Raw genomic sequence first — 10,045 nt, forward strand, 5'->3', positions numbered from 1 at the left:
TATTAATCACATTTTTAAAATGAGACATCCCCTTAACTCCATAACCAATAATAATGCTGTAAAAGTTGTTTGAGGTTTAATATCAACCTTATGAGGATAACATCAAAATGACCACAAGCACAACTGGAGTTTCAAGTTTTCAAATCAGCCACTCTTTTCACTTATTTCGTTTTGGACAAAAATCATATTTCAAGCCAAAGACAATAGCTGGCTATGTAGTTATATAATCGTTCCTTAAAAAAACCCAATTATTATAAAATTCTAAAATTTTTGGCTATGATTCAAAGTCTTATGATTGTTAATAAATGTTTAAATATTTGCACGTCCATAATATTGTGCATTCAGAAAAGAAAATACTCACATACAGTAAGCACACAGTTTTGTATTCAAAATAACTGTTACAATGGAAATATAGTTCCATTCAGAATCTGTACTATACCCCATTGTCTTTCAAAAGGGATTCAATTGTTTTGCCAGATGGGACTGTATTATCTGTTGTCCACCTGTTCAAGCCTCATTTCCTATCTCCCAGTCTCTTTGAATATTTTATGAAGAGTCCTTCAGGATAACTCTATTCCGCACTTCATTATTACTCATTTTAAAATTTGTATATGATTTATTGCTTTTGGATATTTTGTCTTCATGTAGTTAGTTAGTAAATTGGATCTCTCGTTCATGTTTACTTTAAATGAGGAGAATATATGCACAATGACATAATACAGAATTTTCAAATTTCCAGAATAGTTTGATAATTTAGCTTTACTAAAAAAATTCCTGCATATCAATACAATACTTAAATATTAGTTTCTTCTTCCACACATGAATTTTCACTTCATTATTTGCCCACAGACACTTCGGATTCTAGCAGCCTTAACCCAAATATAACATTAAATACAAGATTATGCCCATTGTAATGCTTTTTTTAAAGGTCTTAAGGACATGAAAACAAAATTATGTGGAAAATAAAAACTCTGGGTGCTCAATGAGCGTTTATTATCAAAGGCATATTTTATACCCTTACTTTTCATTTCCTGAAGATCAAACAAAAAGGATCCCCAAACACGCAAAGTTTAGACCAATAGTTCTTGGTGTCATACAAAAGAAGTTTGAGAAGGTTGTCTGCAGTTTACTCATATTAATAGAATCTCCACCACATGCCCTATACCAATATGGCTTCAGGAGAGGTCAGTCAATTGGCTTTTATAGCAATACTTGATCCTAAGATTAAAATAATGAGGTCAGGTTGATTGGTTGAATGCCTTTGGTTTTGATTTTTAAGGTATTCAATATGCTTCCCCATCATACATTCTTAAAGAATCATCCAGTTCTGGGATTCTCTCTTGCCTTATTATTAGTTCAAATTCTGTGGTTGAAAAAGAACATTTAGTGTACATTTTGATGGTCAAAACTGTAACAAAGGTTTTATGGCCATTTCAGGAGTGCCTCAAGGCAATTGGGGTCTCTATATATTTTTTGTTTTCCAACAACATAACTGCGAAGTCCAGCTTTATGCTGATGATACAATAGGCTGTGTTTGTAGCGTAATGTGGGATGTCTCGATTGTGTCTTAATTATTTTTATATTATACTAGCTGTTTCCCGCGGCTTCGCACGCTTTTCGTAAGCGTTACCCGTGTATGTGCACTTCTGGCTCAAGTAAATTATATTTCCAACGCCGATGTAGAGTTTGCTTTGTTGCCACGATCAAGAAAATCTGTACATGTTTATAGCCATTGTACACGTACATGTGTTTTATTATAAACTGGTCTAACACTCAAGCTTTAAGTTCAACCAGAAATTTGTCTTCAAGACAATAATATACATCATAACTTAGCGCCTTCAAATAGTGTTTGTAACGCCTACAAAAATCGTCGTCCTAACTCAACCGAAAACACCACGTTTACATCAATCACTGAAGTCCAAATTAGTTGAAGTTTAATCGGTTCTAGAGTTTTTAAAGTGTATTTCTCACGACCAAAAGTGATTTTTTTTTTATTTTGTTTTTCGATTAATTATATACACGTCTACAGTATAATGACACCTAAAATCAACGTCGTAACTTAATTTCTAAGCGGTCATTTTACGTCCCCAAGACGAATTTTGAACGAAGTGGTTGCTAATTTAAACTGTTCGCCGTTGTTACGGTTCAGGTTACTTAGCCACGTCACGTGACCGCGCGGCCTATAGAAAATACCGTGCCGTGATTACACTTACACTATCCGAAAAGCCGAGCCCATAAAGTATCGTTTGCATACTTTATGATTTAAACGAAAGGACAATTATATTTTTTCAACAACGGTTACTTTCATCAATTAAATCAATCAATTTTAATGTTTGTAGACAAGAGTAGTGATAAACTCTCCTTTTTTACTCCTGCTCCAATGCTTCATTTTTTTAATGTCTTAAAATTTCGGGGGGGTCCGGACCCCTGGGACCCCCCCCTTCGCTACGCCCACTGCTCCAAATATATACAATTTACCAGCGAAACTAAAAATTGTTGGTTATATCTTTTAAATTTTATAATCTTTCATAACTATATTACCAAAAAATAAGGGGTCACGTGGTCAACGTGCTTATTATAAATCTTTGTTGTTATGGTCGTCGTAGCATTCTATTACTATATAGTAGACTAGTGATTCTCAATAAAGATATTTTAATTTTTACTTTTAGTACAAATTTAAATGTTACTTTATAACACATCACAAGCAGCAATAACAGTTTGGATAATACAACAAAAAAATTAAAAACTAGCACAAGGTAAACGAAGAGTTCAATTAAATAAAACAATTGCTTACCAAAGACTGAATGACTTGTAGAATACAGAGGAGGGGGGGGAGTGTCCGTGGGGTCAAATTTGTATGCGACACGAACGCTAAATGTGACTGCTTCCTCAAGTTAACATAGTGTGTTTAAAGTTTGTTATCGATGATGAAAGGTTTGATAGTAGGATATCAGGATTTTGGACATTTGTCATCGTTATAGGTTATAAAAGGTATAACACAACGTTTCGAGGATTGGAAATCTTCGTCCACCTCTCGTCAGGTGGTGGATGATTTTGTATGTATTAATACCTCCCCACCTGACGAAGAGGATATATTCAAATCCTCGAAACGTTGTGTTATACCTTTTATAACCTATAACGACGACAAAATGTCCAAAATCCTGTTATCCTTTTAAATTGGATTGTCGTATTTATGGTGGCGCCTGCGCATCGCTGTCTCGCTGTCGTCGAACGTGAACGGATTTCATTTACTTTAATGCTGAGCGTATGTTAAATTTCAAATCGCCGCGTTTTCAAACTATGCTACAAAATATGCTTACTGTGGCACTGATCTTAAAAATGCTGAGATTACAAACTTTTTACTGGTGTACCTACACAAACTCGCGCAATTTCATTACCAGTGTAAACGTAGCTTTCATACTGCTCACCGAGATAACACCCACTTTTACTTGTTTTTTATGAAATGAAAAGTTCCAAGTGCTAATGTTTTATTTTCCCAAGTAGGTTTGCATTGTCTGAAACAATACGCCGCGAAATCTATTTCTAGTAACCACGGCGCGTCGTGCGTCTCAAAGATATTTTGATTTTGTGCAAGAGATAGACTTGTAATTTTTAGCTATTTCTCTATATTCAAATGTAAAATAAGTCAATTTACAAACGAAATCAGTGATTATTAAACAATTAAAAGAGTGATTCTTGCATATAGGAACTTCGCTATTAGGAAGGCATTGCGTTGGATCCTTCCAAAACCGTGACCAAAAAATATATGCTCTTCTGAGCCGGTCCTGAATGCAGATTTTGCTAAATATTTTCAATTTTTTCCTTTGTATTATTCAATTCAAAGAGTGAATTAGATGAGTTTGAGGTGAACACACACACACACACACACACACACACACACACTCACTCACACACACACACACACACACACACCCACACACACACACACACACGCACGCACGCACACGCGCGCGCGCCGCGCACACACACAACAATCCCAAGGTAATCTTAAAATTTCACCGAATCATTTTTCGTTTTTATTTATTGAAATATAAACAGTTTCTATTGTAAAGTACGATCACTTTAAACCTTAGCATATTTTTGTTTGTTTTTGAGAAAAATATAAATTAGGAAATACATTCAAAGAATTGTCTTATTTTGACAGATAGTACATGAGTATTTCGAATATAAGAATATTTTTGTTCTAGCCTATACAAAACTACATATATGAATGATATAATATATTTGGCGCCCCAAAATGTCAAAAGTTGTTCGGATTTTTCAATGGTTTATTTACCGCGTTAGCTCGTTAAACAAATTTTTAGGAAATAGTTTAAAGAAGTAAAAAAAATACCAACAATAGTTTTTCCCAAGGCTATAAAAAATACAATTTTATCATTTTAAATTACAGGTAAAATAAAAATATATTATTTTCTAAAATTATATGTGTTATAGTACGAATATTAGTATTTTATACACCATAAACACACATATAATTTTTAATTACCTGAATTTTATTTTTTTTAATAATACATTTTTCTCTGTTATTTAACCATTTTGATTCAAGTGACAAGAAGTAAACTTACTCTCTAACTTTATTACAGGTCATTTTTGCGCTTTAGACTGCTGGTTCTCTTTTGTGCTTTGGACTGCTGGTTCTCTTAATTACGTTATAGAAAAAACTTTGAAATATATAAGAATGTTCAACTCTGCAATATACAAAAAAAACAAAATAACCAGTGATTAAAATAAACTAATGATTAAATTAAGTATTATATTAATGTAATGAAAATAACTAAAACCCTTTAAATTAAAAACCTTTTTATAAAATTTTATAATCTTTCATAACTCTATTACCAAAAATAAGGGGTCCACGTGCTTAAAATCTTTTGTTGTTATGGTCGTAGCATTCTATATTACTAAATAGTAGACTAGTGATTCTCAATAAGAATTTTAATTTTTACTTTTAGTACAAATTTAAATGTTACTTTATAAACACACACAGCAGCAATAACAGTTTGGATAATACAACAAAAAAATTAAAACTAGCACAAGTAAACGAAGAGTTCAATTAAATAACAATTGCTTTACCAAGACTGAATGACTTGTAGAATACAGAGGAGGGGGAGTGTCCGGGGGTCATTTGTAGCGACACGAACGCTAATATGTGGGGACTGCTTCCTAAAGTTAACATAGTGTGTTTATAGTTTGTTATCGATGATGATAAGGTTTGATAGGGATTTCAGGATTTTTGGACATTTGTCATCGTTATAGGTCTTATAAAAGGTATACAACACAACGTTTCGAGGAAATTGGATCGTCGTCCACCTCTTCGTCAGGTGGTCGGATGTTTTTCGTATGTATTTATTACCTCCCCACCTGACGAAGAGGATATATTCAAATCCTCGATATCGTTGTGTTATACCTTTTATAACCTATAACGACGACAAATGTCCAAAATCCTGTTATCCTTTTAAAATGATTGTCGTATTTATGGTGGCGCCTGCGCATCGCTGTCGCTGTCGTCGAACGTCGAACGGATTCATTTACTTTAATGCTGAGCGTTGTTAAATTCAATCGCCGCGTTTTGAACTATGCTACAAATATGCTTACTGTGGCACTGATCTTAAACATGCTGAGACTACAACTTTTACTGTGTACCTACACAAACTCGCGCAATTTCATACCAGTGTAAACGTAGCTTCATACTGCTCACCGAGAACACCCACTTTTACTTTTTTATGAAATGAAAAGTTCCAAGTGCTAATGTTATTTTCCCAAGTAGGTTTGCATCTTGAACAATACGCCGCGAAATCTATTTCTAGTAACCACGTCGGGTCGGCCGCGTCGTGCGTCTCAAAGACATTTTGATTTGGTGCAAGAGATAGACTTGTAATTTTTAGCTATTTCTCTATATTCAAATGTAAAATAAGTCAATTTAAAAACGAAATCAGTAATTATTAAAACTATTTAAAAGAATGATTTTTGCGTATAGGAACTTCGCTATTAGGAAGGCATTGCGTTGGATCCTTCCAAAACCGTGACCAAAAACATATGCTCTTCTGAGCCGGTCCTGAATGCAGTTTTTGCTAAATATTTTCAATTTTACTTTGTATGATTCAATTCAAAGAGTGAATTAGATGAGTTTGAGGTGAACACACACACACACACACACACACACACACACACACACACACACACACACACACACACACACACACACACACACACATACACACGCACGCACGCACACGCGCGCGCGCGCACACACACAACAATCCCAAGGTAATCTTAATATTTCTCCGAATCATTTTTCGTTTTTATTTATTGAAAATAAACAGTTTCTATTGTAAAGTACGATCACTTTAACCTTAACATATTTGTTTGTTTTGAGAAAAATATAAATTAGAATACATTCAAAGAATTGTCTTATTGACAGATAGTACATGAGTATTTCGAATATAAGAAATATTTTGATCTAGCCTATACAAACTACATATATAAATGATATAATATATTTGGCGCCCCAAAATGTCAAAAGTTGTTCGGTTTCAATGGTTTATTTACCGTTAGCTCGTTAACAAATTTTTAGAAATAGTAAGAAGTAAAAAAAATACCAACAAAAGTTTTCCCAAGGCTATAAAAATACAATTTTATCATTTTAAATTACAGATAAAATAAAATATATATATTCTAAAATTAAATGTGTTATAGTACGAATATTAGTATTTTACACACACACACACACACACACACACACACACATATAATTTTTAATCACCTGAATTTTATTTTTTTAATAATACATTTTCTCTGTTATTTACCATTTGATTCCAAGTCACAAGAAGTAACATACTCTCTACTTTATACAGGTATTTTTGCGCTTTAGACTGCTGGTTCTCTTTGTGCTTTGGACTGCTGGTTCTCTTAATTACGTCCTAAGAAAAACTTTAAATATATAAGAATGTTCAACTCAGCAATATACAAAAACAAAATAACCAGTGATTAAAATAAACTAATGATTAAATTAAGTATTACTTAATGTAATGAAAATAACTAAAACCCTTTAAATTAAAACTTTTTATTACATACACGTGTTTCGGTTTTTAACCATCTTCAGTGTACATTAACCTCTAAATAATTAGATAAATAATAAACAATGAGATATACACATGTGGACCTTTTAAACATATGTTAAATTTAAATGACACAGTTGTAATTTTCTTATTAGTAATCTGTATTTAATATTTTAATTTTTTCAAAAATTGGATTTGTCTTATTTTTCAGATTACTATTTAAAATGTTATGAGGATCTTTATTATAATTTAGATAAATGTGTAATTCTTCTTTTGTGTTTAACTTCTCTCCTTTCCTTTCGATATCTAAAATTTCCATGTTCTTTTCAATATTTGTGTAGTTATGGTCAGTCTCCAATAGGTGTTCAGCAAAATTTGATTTTATTGTAGACATGTTATTTGTTTTTAAAGCTTGTATGTGTTCTTTAAACCTTTTATTAAAATTTATTCCAGTTTGCCCAATATAATAGCTTTCACAGTCACTATATGTAATATGAACACGTGTATGTAATAAAAAGTTTTAATTTAAAGGGTTTTAGTTATTTTCATTACATTAATATAAATAGATAACCTATAAGTGGAGTTAATAACATAATAAGTATTACTTATTTATTAGTAATGTTTAATTTAACAAAATTGGCTAGAACTTTTTTTATCATAGTTTGTTTTATCTATTTTATTTTTATACATTACATGAAAATGAGTATGAAATGTTAACACAACATTTTTCCCACTTTAAATTTTAATAAAGCTTTAGTTTCAAAAGTGGATCTCACTTTGTAAATACAGCGATGATGGTGAAAGTCAAAGTGTCAGTCAAGTAAAATGTGAACAGAGTTGCCAGCAGTTAAAATTAAAAGTTTTCAAGTTAAGTGACATTTAACTGACGACTTTTTACTTAACGAAACTCCGCTTGTTTTCTCCTCTAACTTTCTTAACATTTAGCTACTTAAGCCTTTCACTATTCTTAACAACATAATGCTATAGCAATCAGATGACTTGAATCAAGTTGTTTCCAAATTAGTAGATATTTACTTTTGGGAGTTATTGTGATATATCCACTAGTCGACCAGTACAGTAAATAATTACATTATGGTTCTATCACTTTCTAATCTAAAAATGATCTCCATTTGTGTTGCATTGTCATAAATGCGTCTTTTGTTTCATAAACCAGACCTTCTATCTTTTCGGATTAGAAGATGATAAGGGATAATATTGTAACCTGCACGAAAATACTCCGATGCCACTTGAGGCGGTGTTGCCAAATCTTTGCTGACCGCCAACTGTTCCCGCGCTAATGTGGCTATGATCACATACTATCTGCTTGGTTTACATGTAGCCTCCAGAACAGTCGAATGAAATTAAATATAAAGGTACCAACTTATGATGTTTGTTTAATTAATAAATGTTGAGACGAATCAGTAATTTTTATTCCGTAAAATTGACAACAGTGTAGGGCGTGAAGTGTAGACAGGAGATACACAAGCACCAGCCACAATGGGACTATTTTCGTGCGGGCTACTATAATGGAAGTCTACAACAGTACCAAAGTCACCTGGTTCTGTAAATATCCTTTATCAAATATTACTTGTGAAGTGGCAGGTGCATCTTAAGGTAACTTAAATGCAATTGCCTTTTTATTTTATCAGATATCACACTCAGTAATAGTTCAAAACTGAACCAAAACCAATCTCTATTGTTAACATACTTATTATTTATTCCCTTTACCGTACAACGAAATTTTACTATCGGCATACTACGCTGTATTTCGGAAGTCTTTATCTGCATGTACTGTAAAAAGCAGCTAAGAATGAAAACACCATTTCTCCTAGTCAGGAATAATTACTTCCGAGCATTAGCAGATTTAAAATTAGAAATGAATATCAATTTGTATTCGATCACACCAAGTACTAAATATTAAATTTTATCCTTTTTATAGTTTCATGTAATATTATAAGTAGGTAATACGTATGCTTTTTTATAGCAATCTATGAAATAAACCTATAATAAATGTTTTCCTATAGCTTCAATGGTTTAATTATGACTTTAATCGTACCATAATAACAAGTACTGTACATTTATTATTACGTATTATTCCTTCAAAACCGTGACACGCGCTGAAAATAGGTCACTTTTCTGATTTAGAACGTAATAGTTATGAGAATAGTTTATGTGTGTTGGTTGGGTAATTTTTTCCAAGAACGCTAAACATAACGTAATTGTTGGGTTTGCAAATTGTTCTCCGATGTACTATAACGTCATTGTATTTTTTATTTTGGAAGTTTTTCATGTATGGAGAATATTTCATTCTTCGCTTTAATTCTAAACAATAATTTTTACTTCAAAACTGATAAATAGATGCGTTAATCACATAACTAAGTTAATTCCGTAGAACAGTTAATATGAATCACTCATGTGGACACATTTATTATAAATTACTGAACTCTATCTTCAAACTCTAAAAGACCTTTCAGTCTGGTAATAATTAGGTACAATTTTATTAAATTATTAATAAACTACACTATCATGGTTAAAAATCAAATTTATAGTGTGTACAAAACTCTTTAAAACATTATAGTGTGCGTCCTATAAAACATAGGTTTCTTTGTATAGGCCTTACCATCGATGTGCTCAATAGTAGTACGTTTAATTGTATACAAAATAAAGAAATTTGAAACCCGGGTCGCTCATGTAATATTGAACTATCTGAATTAGTTTAATTGGATCCCTTAAAGGTTTCGTTTCGGGTTTCTATCAGATAGCAGATCATTGGTTGCATTTTAGTATTGTTACAAAACTGTTTCAAATATGGTAAAGCACACACTGTACACGAAAGTGGCCCTACCAAAGGATTACTGTTATAAGATTATACATAGACCAAATAATTAGCAACTACTATTTATTTACTTCAAATGTAAGCTAAATACACCCCGTCAGAATAAATGTAAGCCACAACTAGAAGGGATGTT

Source organism: Homalodisca vitripennis, chromosome 6 (genome assembly GCF_021130785.1).
Source record: "Homalodisca vitripennis isolate AUS2020 chromosome 6, UT_GWSS_2.1, whole genome shotgun sequence".
Classification (NCBI taxonomy): Eukaryota; Metazoa; Arthropoda; class Insecta; order Hemiptera; family Cicadellidae; genus Homalodisca; species Homalodisca vitripennis.